The sequence below is a fragment of the Sipha flava genome, unplaced genomic scaffold (assembly GCF_003268045.1).
Source record: "Sipha flava isolate LNK unplaced genomic scaffold, YSA_version1 0_pilon_pilon, whole genome shotgun sequence".
NCBI lineage: Eukaryota > Metazoa > Arthropoda > Insecta > Hemiptera > Aphididae > Sipha > Sipha flava.
This window is the reverse complement of record NW_020271713.1, coordinates 5,045,433-5,063,376: the sequence shown is the minus strand read 5'-3', so window position 1 is coordinate 5,063,376 and position 17,944 is coordinate 5,045,433. Positions and strand designations below refer to the sequence as shown.

Genomic DNA, 17,944 nt, shown 5'->3' with positions numbered 1-17,944 from the left:
TACACTTACATTTCGAAGGGAAGTATAATAATCGGTGACATCATAGGCTATAAACACTTTTTCTCGACTAGGACGTACAAAATATTTTCAAATGTGCGGTGATAAGAAGGTCGAGCGTTGTTTATTGCAAGGGTGTTGTTATTTTAATTAAATAATAATAAAACTTATACATCATATTCAATAAAAACGATACCGCCGCACGCATTGGTCGTAGAGGATTGCTGAAATAACAAATGAATTTCCACTCTACAACCCGATCGCCGCTACAGCTAGTTCGCATTGACATCAATACACGTACGTAATAATCGATGCGAGTGCGGCACTTGTTTACCGTTGACGTACGAATATTGTTGTGTGTGTTCGTATATGGTCAATAAAATCCCGATGGTGGTAAAATTTTTGCATTTCCATTGCTTTTGTTCTGAACGATAAACAACGGACGCAATAATATTCCTGACCACGTCCAATTTTGTTTACGATTTCAAGCGGTGGTGGCGAAAAAACCTGTACAAAAGAAACCATCCGAAAAAAAAAGATATTTATTTGTCTAATATACCCTTCGTAGCGTTGGAAATTTATTAAAATCGAAAGAAAAAAAAAAATCGTTATATTTTATTTATTTTACACCGTGTTAGATCGTTATATCATCACCTGTGTCTAAAGAAGAATTGATAAAAAGTAAAAACAGTAGATAATTGTACTAGTGCTGAACGTTTTAATTCTACTCGGTTCGGGTTGTCTTATCAACTATCATTGATACAAATGTTATTCATGGCGCGTTTCATAAGCTACTTTATAAATGTATTATAAATTGTATTTATTGGATTCACACGAGCTTATCTAGTAAAATGAATTATCTTCAAAGCCGTCCTTAGGTAAGAAAACCCAATCGAGATCAATGTATTATAGTTTTAAAATAACATTGAACATCAAAGAAATTCTAAACAACTTAAGTTGTAATTAAGTTTTATGTTAAAATTTCATTTAAATTATTGATTATAGTAAAAGTTGTATGAAATCTTTTGATGTTATAAAATAATTTTAAATTAAAAGCATTTAATAAATGCTTATATAGTATCATTGTATAAACAAAAATTATCTTTTAGTAAACATAAGAAAAACAATTAACTTTTTTACCATGATTTTTTCCCCCAAAGCTGCTTAATTTTAATTTTCGATTAAATTTCAGAATAAAAATATTTTACTACGTTTTATACGACGATACTGAATATTATTTCTATTTTAATAATTGTACTAACCAACTATTTTATAAAATGCTTAAACTAATTACCAATATCAAACACTATTTGTTACACCGGTGATATTAAAATTTCACGAGAAAAAAATAGAATAGTGCACTTCGCACGGACTAAATCACTGAAATTCATTACTCCGAGTTTAGATCGATTTTGAATACAATAAGAAAAATATTCCAGTAATTCTATCATATAATCTTATGAAAAAAGTCAAAGAAAAATCCAACTTTTAATTTTAGTTTAACATCCGTTTCTTCATATTTTGCTTTTTTGGCTCTTTTCTTATAGCGTTCATATTATTTGTCTACCTACGTTTTGCTATTTTATGTTATAATATTTTATCATTTTGGTACATTATTTTTCTTTATCTGTTACTGGAATTTTTGAATTACAAGGGTAAAGATCGTTTAATATAATATAACATGATACAATAGCAATCTTTAAATAACATTTTAAGATTGTTGAGTTTTTTTTTTTTTCACGTTTTATTTCTTAAAATAAGGCTCCAAGAGTATTTATTTTAAAAATATTTTAAACCATGTTTACGAAATGCTGTACCTAAATAATCAAATGGTAATTTCTAATCGTTAACATATAAGTAATTATTTCTAAGTCATCGCAAGACCGTCTGGATTTATTTCTGCGTATGATGTATTCATAATTTATTTTTGCAAACAGATTTTGGTCGTGTTTCGAAAATTCGATAAATGAAACGATAAATTGCGTGAAATATACGATCTATAGCTCATTCCTTGCAGTTCTGTTGAGGATTAATATTCGTATATTTATCCGTAGTCATTAACTTATAATTAATGGGATGTGTAATTGACATCTTGTTATCACGATATTTGTTTATGTACATTTATGTATTTGTTACTACACTACAGGTTGAACTGTGCAGATTATTTTATTGTATCACTTATCCGTATTCATTTACATAAAAATCATTTTTTTTTTTTTGCTGATCCATGTGCAAGTAGCAATAATGACTACTAGTGCTTATTTTATCAGAACTCAATTAAAATACAATCAAATTATGCCAGTGTTTTACTTGCATACGTATATTTGATATTTTAACGAATGTACGTAAATATGCTTAAATGGAGTAAATGAAAAAAAAAAATTAAAACAGGTAACACGATTCATTTTATCTTATCGGTGACATGATTAATTAGCCAGACACATTTTACGCGTGTGGAATAATCAATTTATTTTTTTTTATTTATTCTTACAATTATTTTTAGGTGCACGCTTGCAACCGAGTGTCGTGAAATTACGCAATCACGTTTTTAAATGTTGATGAATTTTTTTCTATATTCGGTTGGCGTTGGATTTAATTCTACGAATCGTTAACGATACGCGGATCGAGTATTTTATGTCTGCACACGCGTACATAGTAATAATTGTTACACATTTACAATAATCGATTGTTATTAAACATATGAATAATTTATTTACAACAGTATTATTGAATGTTTTTGACTGTAACAATATAGATAAAATGTAATATAGGTTAGTGTTATTGTATGACACGTGCCAACACGTTTCCGATCGGTTTCGATTTAAAAAAAAAAAAATCATTGTCAGGGATAAAAATGAAATGAAAATTGTTTGCACGAGGAAAACTTAATTTAGTAAAAGAATATATGTTTTATTAAAAGAGAACGTATTTTTATTTATTTTTTTTTTTATTTAAATCAAATCAAATCAACCAGTTGACGTAGAAACGTATTGGTAATTACTTATTATTAAAATTATCTTATCACATTTAAAATTATTTCGTACTGATGAATAAATAAGCGCTTGTTCATAATTTAGTGCATTAAATTATGAAACAAATGGTTATGACTACACATCTGAAGTCTATCGGTGATTTACCTTTATAACTGCAGCACAGCTTCCTATACAATATCCTAGAAAGTATATACGTACTGTACATCAAAAAAAAAAAAAAAATCATTTTTTTCTATTAATAATCGTTTCGAAAGTCCTGGAAGCGTAGACAGCACATGGATTACCTCGACGAAGAATGAAAAAAAAAAAAAAACAGTTATTTTTCTCGTCTGTTATTGCAGTCCATTACGTATGCTGAACAAACGATAAACACCCGTTCGTCGTAAGTCCTTATCATAACCATAACAATAGATCAAGTATAAACAGTGCGGCATTAAATATTTATTCTATGACACGCAGATTGTCACCGTTCGTTGGGATCATCGCCGCTGTCTCGGTGTCGGTGCGTAACGGTACAAAAATCGCAACACCAAAATGACCAACATCCGTACGATTATACGGTGTTATTTCGTTCGGCCATAAACATATTACGCAGCGCTGCCGACGCCGTGTGTGTACGCGTGATGCACACAAACGTAATTTAAAAAACGAAAAAAAAGGAAAAAAAAAATAGAAAAAAATGATGAAAAAAAAAAAACCGTACTATCGAACGTTATGTAAAAACTTCCAATGTCACTTCACAACTTGCACGATGTTTCGAAATCGTAGTCCGTGTTCTGTACGTACGTGTTATTTTCTGCCGTCAAGTTTTACGAGCTTCTTCGCAAATGTTTATGTACCGTACACGCAAAGTACGTAAGTACCTCAAATCGCATGATTCGTTACAAGCTCGTTGTTAATCAACAGCTCCCGAGACCGGCTAGAGAATTATTATTGAATTTTTTATTTTATTATTTATTATTATTATTATTTTATTTTTTTTTTAGTTTCATCGCGGGTCAAGGTCGTCGAAAAAGTCTCGGAATTAATTAATCGCGTTGTAACGTGCGGTATATATACACGCGGCCGTGCGACGCTCGACGTTTTTATTCTGGCATGCGGTCCCCCTAGGCCTGATTCACAATGCAAAAAAATAAAATAAAATTAGACCAGACGGAATTAGTAAATGGAATATTACGTCTTTTCGCGCTTACATCTGTTCATTATTATTCATGTGTCCGTTGAAGATTTTACCTACACTATTTTATCGAAATTCTTTAAAAACTGTCTTATATTTTGTGATGAACTATACGAATTCCATTAATAATTTTTTTTTCTTTTTCGTAGATAATCGAAAACAAAATGTACCTGTTAACATTATAAACCGTACGTTAGAACTTTATAACGTCCAACTACAGTACCTACTACGATTCTCGGTAGTATTACAAAATATTTTTTTGACATTCAAACGCTTTGTAACGCGAGTAATTGTTATTGATTATAAATTAAAAACCTTGTCGAATGTTATCCTGCCAATTATCATATTTAAGTTACAGTTGAACACGCTTAAAAACAGAAATGTTTACATTTTTCTAATTTTATTTTCATTAAACGTAACAAGACCAAATAAAACATTGAGTTAGACATTAATTAAAACTAAAAAAAATATATAAATGTACTATAAAATGTAATCAGTTTCAACCGAATAATATTGAAATTTATTGATGAGCTATTATCAATAATAATTTATTACCGGTTCTTTAATTTTAAAAAAGTATACGAATGATATTGAATAAAATAATAATAAACTTAGGTAAAAATTAAAAAATGGTAAATATTCGCAAAATTAATATATAAATAAATGAACAAATAATTTATATATATATATAGAAATAAATTAATAAATAAAAGCTTAGCCTGGAATATTATTATACTTATAAATTACGACCGGGTGTAAAAATTCCTCATTAGGTACATACAAAGTTGATAAAATTGCGACTGAATTTGAAAAAATAAGACCGTGATTCTGACTATAAAATATATTGCTTTCAGTATTAAATGATAAACAAATCATTAATTTTTATTATTGAACGAAATGAATATAATTTAGTTAATGCTATTCAATGGTTAAGTATTTAATAATAGTATTAAAGTAGTATACAATTTTGAAACACGACTGTATAATAAAATTATTATAATAACATCGTATACAATATATAACATGACCTACATTGCATAATGCATTTTCCAAAGGATTACATTATTTATCTGTGTATCCATTTAAAGTACAAAACTGAGGATGAAATTTTATTTTATTCGTAGAAAAAACAAGAAATATAAAATTATCAATTCAGTAGTGGAATTATTTTTGATCCTGGACAAGAGGAAGCTATTGATTTTATCCTTAAGTGTTTTCTCGAAAGAACTTGCAGGGAGCAGTACGTGCATACTTCATGAGTCTTTTAGCGACACATAAATTGATAAGATAGTTTAAAATAACAAAAAAAAAAGCAATCATATTTTTGGTGTATAGTAATCATAAATATTTCATTAACTAACGGTGCAATGAATAATAAAAATTTAATATGTTCGTAAAAAAAAAAAATGTAGACTAGACTGCGGATTAAACGATATATATATATATATATATATACGTAAGAATAATGACTGTGTATGCGCGAGTATAAACGTTCATAAAGAGTTATTAATAACCCTAGATGCCCACACTACCTAACGAAAATTAAAACCATTGAATGCGATTTAAATTGAACATAATAGTTAACCAATAAAGATAATAATAATAAATATCAGACAATGCATAGTTGTAATAATTCGATACTACTTACCTCAACGTTATTTTGACATGTACAGATATGTATACTATTGTTATTGCATTGTTATTACATAGTATTATATAAATGTTATACGTTACCTATATATACATTTAAATTTGGTTGAATTAGTAGTACAGTATTTGTATAGGTAATAGTATAGTTATTCAAACAGTGTACATTATCAACAATAAAAAATATATTTTACAGGTCCTACACACATTATTATTATTATTATTATTATAAGTCGAAACATGAAAGTGAATACATTGCATCGTTGATACAACTCTTAAACCTATAAATTATTATGAATAATATTTGATTAGCGAAAATATTTTAGTATTTTACTCGGCCGACTCGTAGACAACCGTTGAATTGTATAATTAAACCCAAATGTTGTACGGGTCGAGTTGGCGACTTCTATTATTTTTTCAACATGACGCATAAACCGAACACATTTGTAGGTACAGTATATTATTATTTTAATAACATTTAAACGAACTGTATGATTTTTCCCGTACGATTTTTATACTTCACTGTAATTTTAATTATCACGTCAGCCGATGAATAATAATTATCACGTCAACGTTTTGAACCCGAACATTTTTCTGGTTTGCTGTGAAACAAATATAATACAAAAATATATACACCGATGCAGACAAATACGTGCTATTGCGTTACAACGATAAAATGCAAATTCGACAAACCGTTTACACAATATTCACGCTATTACATAATCAGAAGACACTGGGTCAAAGTTTATGGCTATAAAATATTTTAAACATTTTTTACTTGTCAATGTTGATACAACAAACACACACACGCGCGCACGTGTGTGCGTGTATGTGCGCACACATTAAATGACATTATAATTATACGGTTAAATACATAAAATATCGAAGGAGAATATTATCAAATCCACACAGTACGCTCAGTCCAAGTATCAATTTTTAGAATTTGAACATCAAGTAATAAATATCAAAAGGTCATCAATATTTAGTTCGATGAAACAAATCTATTTAGTTTTAATTTTATACTCATGAAATTAGACTGCGTTGTGCAATAAATAGTTCATACAACACTTTACGTATAAATGAAGTATTAATAGTTTTTCGTGACGCAGTGGCATAGGTAAAAGGGTTTTGGGGTTCAATTCCCCCCCCCCCCCCATTATCAAAATCTCAGTAAGTAAAAACGTAATAAGAAAAATAATTATTACCTGAATTCCCCTCTTGGACTTCCCCTCCACTTCAGAAATAATCTTTAACTACACTCTTGCCACAACATAATCTTAAAATCCTACAGTCGGGATTTATATTTGAATAGCCTAATCGTACTTTATCATAACTCATATACAAATTGAACACGAACCGGAAGTTAAGTTAGTTTATACAATTAAATATTTTAGTTAATCGAGGGACCTTGAATTAGATAAATGCTATTATCGCTTTTTTTTTATAGTTTATTACAGTCATATATTATTATATGAAATTACTACTTTTTTTTTATACGTTCACAGTTTGTCGTCGTGTGAACACCATTAAAATGATTAGAATATTTGGTAAACATTAATACCATTCAAATTTTTCTATGAGTTGGTGATTTTACAAAATATTTAATCCAAGCTATAAATTTACTGTAGAGCTAAAAATATTAATATGTAGAAACAGTGTTCTATGTCGTTCAAGGATTATCTTACTTATATTATGATTTAATTATTAGATAAATAGTTCTTAACTATTACTGAGCATTATATTATGCAAACGTAATTCGAACATATTAGTGCACATTTATATAAATGTATACTTATGTACATAGATAATAATATATTTATAAGTCCGTTTGCTTATCGAAAAAAAAAAAATAAAACTTTTGTACACACTTAAGCGTTGCGAACGTTATTCATTTAAAATGTACCGAACTACAGAATACTCATGTATTTTATTTTAGGATATATACGTGCTGATTCTATGTAATAATTAAGTATTTCAGTCAAATAAAATATAAATACTTCAACTAGTTATCTTAGGCGACAATATTGTATATTCTTGTAACTTATTAAATAAGTATACGGTTTATATATACACTGTTCCACTATGATTAAAACCACTCTGAATCAAACTATTAACCGATGTTTCAAATAAAAAGGCAATAATATTTTGTTGTATAATAGTTCACCCGGCATCCAAATCCTATATAATATGATTAATGTTTTCTTTTACTTAACTGTTTTTTAACTTAAATACATGTATAATTATATGTATGTAATTTATAACTTATATTATATATTACATACATAAATTTATAATTTTTCACGACAAATACAATAAGTATGAATACAAATCATATGCGATGGTATATCGATGATTTAAGATTTAAAGTCACTTTCATTACTTATCACAACGATTTGATTTTTCCTACTCAATAGTATATTATTTGTAAATCAATAATACAGTGGTGATGATGCGGAGTGATAGATTTTTTTTAATTTGCATTATAAAATTAGATAATTCGTGAACAATAGCGGCACGCCATTCAAACTCGATCATAAAATAATTTAAAAAATATTTATCACAGTAATTCCATGCATTTTTATAAATCATAACATGAAAGATCCGTAGACTAAAACTAATCCATCGAAAAACAGTAGAAATTCTTCAAAACCTCATAACAGGTTTTCAGTTTTAACATTTTGACAACAACAAATACGTGAATAATTATTCATAATCGATACCGAAAACTTTACGACTCAACGCACTATAGACATAAAATGGCAAAATACTGAAGGAGAATAACTACCTACTGAATATTATTATAGACATTTAGAATTTTTAATTAACCCATGTCATACTTCGTTCATAAGACATTTTCTACAAATAGTCTTTTAGTAAGCTGAAAAACAATAAACCATCGAAGAAAATATTATTTTCACTTATTCTAGTAATTTTAGCACCAGTATTATAATTATGACTTTGTCCAAATATTTTACTCGAACAATCACAAAAACAGATTTTAAAATGAAAAAAAATAAAATTTAATTACAAAAAAAAAAAAAAACATAAGTTCTCAAACTGAATCAAAAAGAGAAAAAAATTGTTACTTAAAATTAAATGTCATGTTCTTAATATTTGACGCGTTATAACACGAATTAAATACATAGGTGATGGATCTTCATTTCATAAAAATACAACAATATAACAAATATAAATTCTAATATTCATGAAAAAATAATACCAAAACACATCATACAAATTTCTAAAATATATCAAGTAAATCTCTCTAATATAATAAAATCTAAAATTATTCAAACACCACTTTGGTCCAGTAAAATTAACATAAATAATGAATTCGAAAAATTTAAGAAATTGTAACCGACCCGAATATTTTCCTCAACCTATTCCGTGACATTAAAAACAATTCTAACGGAATAAACATCTACACAGGCGCTTCTAAAGTGAACTTACCATTAAACGGCCCTTAGGTTAGCCATATAAATAATAATTCAATCTAAAAATACGCTATATTCATTAACTCTTTAAGTATAATATACAGTATACGAAATTATTTCCAACTTAACGATATTTCAACAAAATTAATTAATAAAATTCAAGAACTAGAGCATTCAAATAAAATGATCAATCAAATGTGGATACCAGGGCACTGTAATATACAAGGTAATGAAAAAGCCGACCATCATGCTAAGAACGCTGTGAGTTCAACGGAAATACCAAACTGCAATCAAATAACATTCTCAGGCATCAAAAAAAAACTTATCAACTCTAACACACATTACTTGGCAAAACTATTAGTTGAAACAAAGTACAATATTGAGAGAAATCAAACAAAATATAGTACAAAGGGCTCAAACTTAAACTTCTAGAAAAACTAATACAATAATTAACAGATTAAGAATCGGACACACACGACTAACGCATGAATATTCTATGGATAACAAAGAAGAAACAACTTGCAATTCATGTAATGAGACACTATCAATTGAACACATAATAACAGACTGCAGAACATTCTACAACGAAAGAATCAAATTCAACATTCCACATAATCTATACGAAACCAACAATAACTGACGACTTCATACTCTTCCTCGAGAATACCAGACTTGAAAAAGAAATTTTATAATAAAAAAATAGTCTATGTGTAATAAAAATGTTTACTAATGTACATAGGCGTGCGCACGAGGGTGGCCGGGTGGGCCGCGGTCCCTCCTGCGGACTCTGACTTTTTCTTTAATAAATATATATCTATACTATATAAGATAGCGAACATTTTTACATTTTACATGAATAAAGTAAAGCCAGTTTTAATCTTATAGTATAGAATTGATATCTGTGAATAAATATAATAAAGTTATTAGTTATTGATTAGACTAATCAGAACTTGCATATAATATAAAAATTGAAGATGTAATTGATACATTCAAAAACCTTACTCTCGTGGACAGAAGGACGGAGTTTTAAATAATATAATAATATGTAAATAAGGATATCTTAGATATAAATTGTGTAAGTTAAAATAGTATTTATTTTTATACTTGCATATTGAATTAAATAAATAATTTATAAAATTTAAAATATTTAATTATACTAGTAGTCTTTAGTACAAGAATCTTTGGTTCACTTTTTTTAAGGGTCCCCCCTGCGGACAAAGCCTGTGCACGCCTATGCTAATGTACAATGTATAAGTCATATTTTTTTAATTTTTTTTTTAACTAGTAACTAAAATTGTAAGATTGTAACTAATGGCCATTTCAGCTGAAATTAAATAAAACATCAATAAAATAAACTTGAATAGATATTATTCGTTAATATATTTGATTTGTATTGGTTTTGATTTTATTAATATATCTATGTTTTCTGTAAAAAGATAATTTTCTGTAGTCGTAATATGCTATTAATTTAATAAATATAAATAAAAATGTATATTTGTATAAAATTTAAACTTGAATTTAATTTGTATAATTTCATAAGTAAGGTAGGTACCTTAAATTAAATTTTATTATAAGTGGTTGAGTAAATATTGAGTGAAATAAAATGAAATTATTCATGAATAATATAACAGTGATGAAAAATATATATATAATATCTACTCTAAATGTATTAATATCTAAAAAGGTATTAACAATTGTAAAATGTTCATCATCGTTTTTATACATTTTTATCGATGTTAAACGTTATAACTAAATACTTTTCTTTAACTTATATATATATATATATATATATATATTAGACATCAAAAGTCCTTCAAGATTTTAAAAGCTGAAGAATAAAAATAAATATATATATATATATATTAAGTAAAATACATATATTATAATTTATGTTAACATTTCAATTAAAAAAAATTAAATAAAAATTTATAATATTCCATTCTGATTCATGGTTAGAATGGTTAGATCTTATAGCATATTAATCCAAGATAATATTTTCCAATTTTATTACGAACTAAAATTTGAAATAAAGTAATAGTTGATAATAAATTAATATTAAGTGATGGCGAGGTTAATTTAAATTGTTAATTATAGGAAATATTTTATGTTCTTATACTTCAAGCATGTTTTTATTATAGGATTTAAAATCATATTAAAGTTAATTATGTTGCGAACATGATAATGATATTTTATACACACTGTAAAACTTTTTCAAGGGAGGATTTTTTTTTGTGATAGAGAAACATAGTCCAATAGTCAAAACTTTATTAATGCTTTTGCCGCTCCTCTTCTCCAAAGTGCAAAACTGAAAACAAGTGTCTTTAACTATTCATTAAACAGCCACTCACTATACTAGCAATTAATTTTCCCCATTTCCGTACACTACATAAAAAACATAATATTTTGAATTACTATGCCATCCAAACTAATAACTAAAATTTAATTACATAAATTAAGTTTTTGAAAATTATCTTTTATAAGACTCATTGGTGGTACCCTTCTGTCTGATTTTCCTATCTCTATACAAATCAAGATTAAAATAATACCTGCATTACCATAAAATACTCTTAAATAAATGTACATTTTATAAGCTACTAAATAATATGAATTATTTTTCAAAGTTATATTTCAATTATTTTTCATATAATTTTATTTACTTATCGTTCATAAATAATTTTTCATTTAGAATGGAAAAAAATTCATATGTTTTTATGTAGAATCACTGTAAAAATTTGGCCGTCGTCTAAAATATTTCAGGGGGATTATTGCCTCCCCGGATCACCCCTTAAATACGGCCCTGGACACAGTATTAATACATAGCTGTAATGAAAACGTTGTTTAGATAACATGAACGTGGGACACGTTTTTATAGTTTGTGTTGTGAATCGATTTATTACATTTTTCGACATTTGATTTGTAGCGCATTCGTATGATGTGTGTAGACATGATGTAATAAAAAATTGTAGCTGTAGATATAGTACGGCAGAATGATTAACTCAGTGAAGAGTATGATGTGATATTATTACATGTCATAAACCATTAAAATCAAAACACACATTAATATTTTTTCTGATAAAGTAATTGAAAAAAAAAATAAATATTATCAACGGTTCTGAGAATAAACATTTCTAGAAAATGGAACTTATTGGAAACTAAGTCCCGATTATATGAAACGAAGATGATGATATTGTATAGTATAGCACTATAATGTATTATTATTTCACTAACGGAAACAAAATATTATGTATACGGTTGATAAATTATTTAATTTTTCATCCAAACGATTTTAAGCAAAAACTTTTAAAACAAATTATTGCCGATTAATTACATGGAAATAATGGCGATTAATAATGATTCATATATAAATCGTACTTTTTATTTCAATTTTTTGAGGAATGAAAAATTGTATTTATATGTACCAGTGCAATATTATATTCTTAAATAACTACTTAAATATAGTTTATTTGTAGGTTTAAGGTGCTCGAAATTAAATTAAAATAGAGTCTCGATTTTATTGACTTTATATTTACCTGATGATGAATTTTTTATCCGAAACCTGTCATACTTAATAAGTATAATAACAGTCCTTGCTGATAACTTGTTTATCCATTTATTTATTTCTATGTACAAACTACTTTTTTTTATTTATTTGTATATGAAATTAAAATGTTTATAATATTTATTCTTCTATCCTTGTAAAATTATTGTTAACGCGTTAGACGTCTATAAAAAAAACTATGATATTTTGATTTATAGTATCCAACCAAACTGAATTGTTATTAATATAACAGAACTAGAATTTGTATGCAAATAACAACAAGGAAATATGCTTTTTTCTTAAAAGAATTTAAAAATATGCATTATATTTTTTAAAGATATGTACAAATAAAAATATAGTTACAAAAAATAAATGTATTTATTGAAATAGATCGGTCATTGTCTTAATCAGTGATGTATTTATGGGGGGGGGGATATGGGTGATATATAGGTAAAACCCGCTAGTACCTACCATATAATAAAGATAGCTCACTACTATGCTAAATATTTTACAAAATATGCAGTGCACGAAATTGCTTGCAACAGCACCATAGCGGACTATAAGGAATCGTTCATTTTAAAATAAATATTATTTCTAATCGCATTGCATTATCGTGATCGCACATTCGTATATCATTCCACGTTCCTGCTCTAGTAGCAACGATATATCCGCATTGCCATTGCGCATTTGTTATTTTTATGTACCTTTTTTTGAAGTAAATAAATAAATTTAAATTAAATAATTGAAAGTTATAACTCAATGGCATCAAAAAAACCATGCAGTAATAATTTATTAGACTTATTAGACTTTTATTCACCTGTAATAGACCCATGCTCTAGTTTGATTGAATTAAATATGTGGAGAACAAAGTTAGTTATAGAACACATTGTTATCAGATCAGGACTATAGGCACTTGCAATTTGCAATGAAGAGTTCTATCCAAATATAAACATGCTATTAAAAATCTTCTGCACCCTTCCAGTGTCAACAACTATTCCCGAGCGATAATTTTCCAGTTTAAAAAGAATAAAGTCATGTTTCAGGAATATTATGAAAGAGGTAAAAAATAGTTTGTAATTATTTCTTTTAGTTTTCAATAAAAATATTTATAATAACTATTTAAAAATGTGTGTGTTATGTGATTATAGACTGGGTTGGCTATGCTATTTTGTCACAGAGAGGTTGAAATTACAACAGATGAAGTAATTAATGAGTTGTCTATGAAAAATAGAAAACTAGAATTTATTCTGTAAATTAATCAGAATAAAATAAAATTCAATATTATTATTTTTATTGTAATTATATACCTTACATAGAGTAACTAACAAAAAATTGCAACAGCACTAAACAAATTTTGTTATCCCTCTTCTCAAGAAAATCCTATGTATGGCCCCGGTCTTAATATAATATAATTGAGATTAAAAATTATTTATTTATACTTCACATGTATATTTATTAATTATTGATTATTATAGTATATTATTAAATTCACTTGTTGTACGCTCCGATCATATTTTTTTAAAAATGTTTGTATATAAATTATCAATTACATTTATCTTTGATCAAAATATCAAGTTACCTATATAAATCATGTATCAGTTGATATAGATCAGTTGAATTATCACCGGCTAAAATATAATAAATTCAATCATAACAAATAATCTAAATATACATAAAACTCAATATATGCAAAAACATGAAAAATAAAAATAATACGTTGTTTTAAATAATCGTTATAAAAAAGCAAAAGAGGCACTCATTTTATTAAGATGTATTACATTTTTGACGACACGTCTCCTGAAAATATTTTTATTTTTTCCCAAATCATTTTTCTTCAATCTTAAAATCGTACAAATTATATTAATATAAATTTATATCAAAGTTTTTAAATAAAAATATTTTATTACGACAATTTAAAATTGATGATTCATAATTTGATTGGATTAAAAATTATATCAATACTTGATATACTTTCTTTTTAATTATGGTTACAAGTAAAATTTCCTGTTCTGTTATATTTCGTGCATTAATTTCATGTATTTATAAAAATAAATCTTTAACTCTCCAACAAAGTCAAAGGTAATTCAATTAGTATTTCAATCTATAGGTAAAATATTATAATTGTACTAAATTTAGGCAATTGAGATAATGCTTCAAGTGAAACTGAATCATCAGCACCATAAATTAAAATGTTTTATAATTCATTAGAACAATAATTTGGTGAGAACTAAAACTATTAATATACCTAAATTTTAATTTGCAATAAATTATTATAACTGTTATTTCACTTTCTAATCATAGCATCTTAATCTGTGTTAACTTATTAATGTTATTATGTTTAACTTATTAGGTGTCAATTATTTTATAATTTAGATTTGTCGGTAAATTTGGAAAAATTTTAGATTTATAATTTTTTTTTTTTACGTTTACTTTTTTTTACTTTTTAATTTTTTGGTTTCAGCGTGAAAAATGATTATATTAAGATATAAGTGTATTTAGTTTCAACTTGCAGACACTCATGTATACCCACTACAGTATTATATACATATGTGCCACAATGATGTTATAGTTCCGATTATAATAGTTTGAATTTTTCGAACCCAGTACAAAATAATAGTTACTTACCTTAAATGTTGTATAAACTTAATTTACTTAAAAATATACAAACAAATAAAATATATTTTATCATAACGTAATCAGTACATGGATTAAATTTAAACATTTAAGGTTGGCATGGTGTTTTATGAAATAAAATTAAAACTTAAAATCTCCTACATAAAAGAGGTATCCAAAAATAGATGACGTATTTAATAGTGGGCGTTCAGTTACAAAATTACGCTGAACAATAAGTGAAAGTTCTTAATAAAACTTGTACCTTTGCACTCTGATCGGGTAAACAAATTTCATTTCAAAGTCCAAAATCTTCTATTAGTTTTCATTGTTTATTTTCTGTTTTTATATCTTTGTATAATTTCTCATTGCATTTGCTTTATAGTATGTATAAGGCGCGATAATTTTAGCGCTCCTGAACTTCATTATCAAATGCGAACACATTTTATTCCCAGATATACGTCTGAACTCAGCCGTTTAATTAATGTTACAAAATGTATTGAAAAATATGTGCGTCCATGTAAAAATAACTAATATTATTTAAAAGTGATTAAAAACATTTAAACGAGAATATTATGGTTGTATAGAGTTTGAAAATGAGAACGATAACGGTATATTTATATTTTTTCTTTATATTTTATAACATTTTTAAAATACGTCTAAGAAAAAAAAATCGAAATCATCTACAATTTTGAATAAGGTGTCTTGTTTTTTTCAGAGACATCAAATCTTGAAATAATATAGAAAAAAAAACGTTATCGATCTGACAGGTCTTTTACATATTAGAACAATAAACACGCTGTTCGAGTGGTCTTCGGTTTCAATTTGTAGTGTTGAGCTATATGAAAGTCTAACATTTAAACAGTGGTCTGTCTCTCTATCCACTTTGGTAATAAGTATGGAACGGATTTAAATATTTTAAAAATTGAGAAAAATGTCTTAGAAAATATAATTTAATGCTACACAACAGAATTTTTTATAAAAATGCACAAAAAGTACCATTGAAATTATTTTTAACATTGAAAAAATTTGTTTTGTTATTATGTAAATTCTTATTCTCATTAATTATTTGTACGATTTTATTATTAATCTCCTATATTATTTTTAATCGGTAAATTATTTCCAAAAAATGAAAACTTATACAATTTATAAACATACATTTATTATAATTTTACCTTGTGTTTCATATCAATATATAGGTGTTATAATATGTGTTATAATATTGATACAATATATCAAATTTTATTTATTTACATAATACACTTATATGACTGAAAAACATAAAAAGGCTCTAAAAAGTAAAAACGCCTTAAAAATTTTAAAAAATAAAAATAAAAGTTATATTTTTCAATTCCTTTTTTTATGAAATGAACAGTGTGTTTGGAAATTCGGATATTCGGAAACAAAGTGCATTTTTCATTTAAATCTATTCTCTAATAATAAGTAAAGCTCGGATTTTTATGTAAAAAATATTGTTGAATATGCACATATTTATGCACACGAAAATTCAAAAATATGCAAAACATGTGCGAAAAAGATTCTTTATTATGTGTTTAAAAACTCATTACAAGTATATTAAATTGTATAAACTATTACAATTTAGTATTATTTAGAAATAACGGAACAACTAACAATATTAATTTATGGAACGCAGACCAACACGGAGTTACAAAATATGATTTCAGATTTTTAAAATTGAAGCTTTTACGATTGTCACGTAGTATAGATTTATACTGAGAAAAACTTCTTTCTACGTCACAAGACATAATTAGCATATATTTAAAACAAGTTATGTCCTCAGATGATAACTTAGCAATGCCTCTATTTTCATCATTTAATTCTCCGCTTAATATTATACTAATTGTTTTTATTTGAGAATACCTTGGATTTTTGGAATATACTTTGCGATGGTTTAAGTTTTAAAAATATTCTATACCCATATTATGGAGGAAATATATGATTAGGAACGGAAAAACTACGGACAAAATATCTTAATACAACACCACAGTCACTAACTAATAATACGAGTATGAAAGTACATTCAACGCCCGTCGTTATAATCAGTTTCCATGTTATCGTGTCGCACCGTCGCCTTGTGTCAAGTTATCTGAACGTAGAGCTGTCGATTGTCCTAGATGAAAACAAATAATGCTTAAAATAACTTCTACAAAAGTAAACCCAGAGATAAGATTAATTCATATTTTATAGATTGTTAAAAATAAAAACATTTAAAAAATTAATTTTGTTAATCCATCTTTTAAAATTGTAAAATATCTTTTCATTTATTATTTATATAATATGCTTTTTTTATGTAACTATGTAGAAAAATGCAATTCATTGTCGTTGTTGCTCAATTATGCAAAAACAAAAATTATCCATAGGTATCAGTGCGAAACGTAGACATATGTAATAAAAGTTATTCTAGGTAAACTATAGAACAATATGAATTTGCACAAAAATCCAGGCCCTAGTTATGACCGCGTACCTAATGCCGTAATATTTGTTTCTCCATAATATTCTGAAATTTCTGTTTTTCTTATGTTATACT

At 26.5% G+C, this 17,944-nt stretch overlaps 1 pseudogene; it reads left to right on the top strand.

Moving 5' to 3' along the window:
• Window positions 1-13,545: 13,545 nt before the first annotated feature.
• On the top strand, window positions 13,546-14,039 carry LOC112694336 (annotated as a pseudogene).
• The last annotated feature ends 3,905 nt before the right edge of the window (window positions 14,040-17,944 follow it).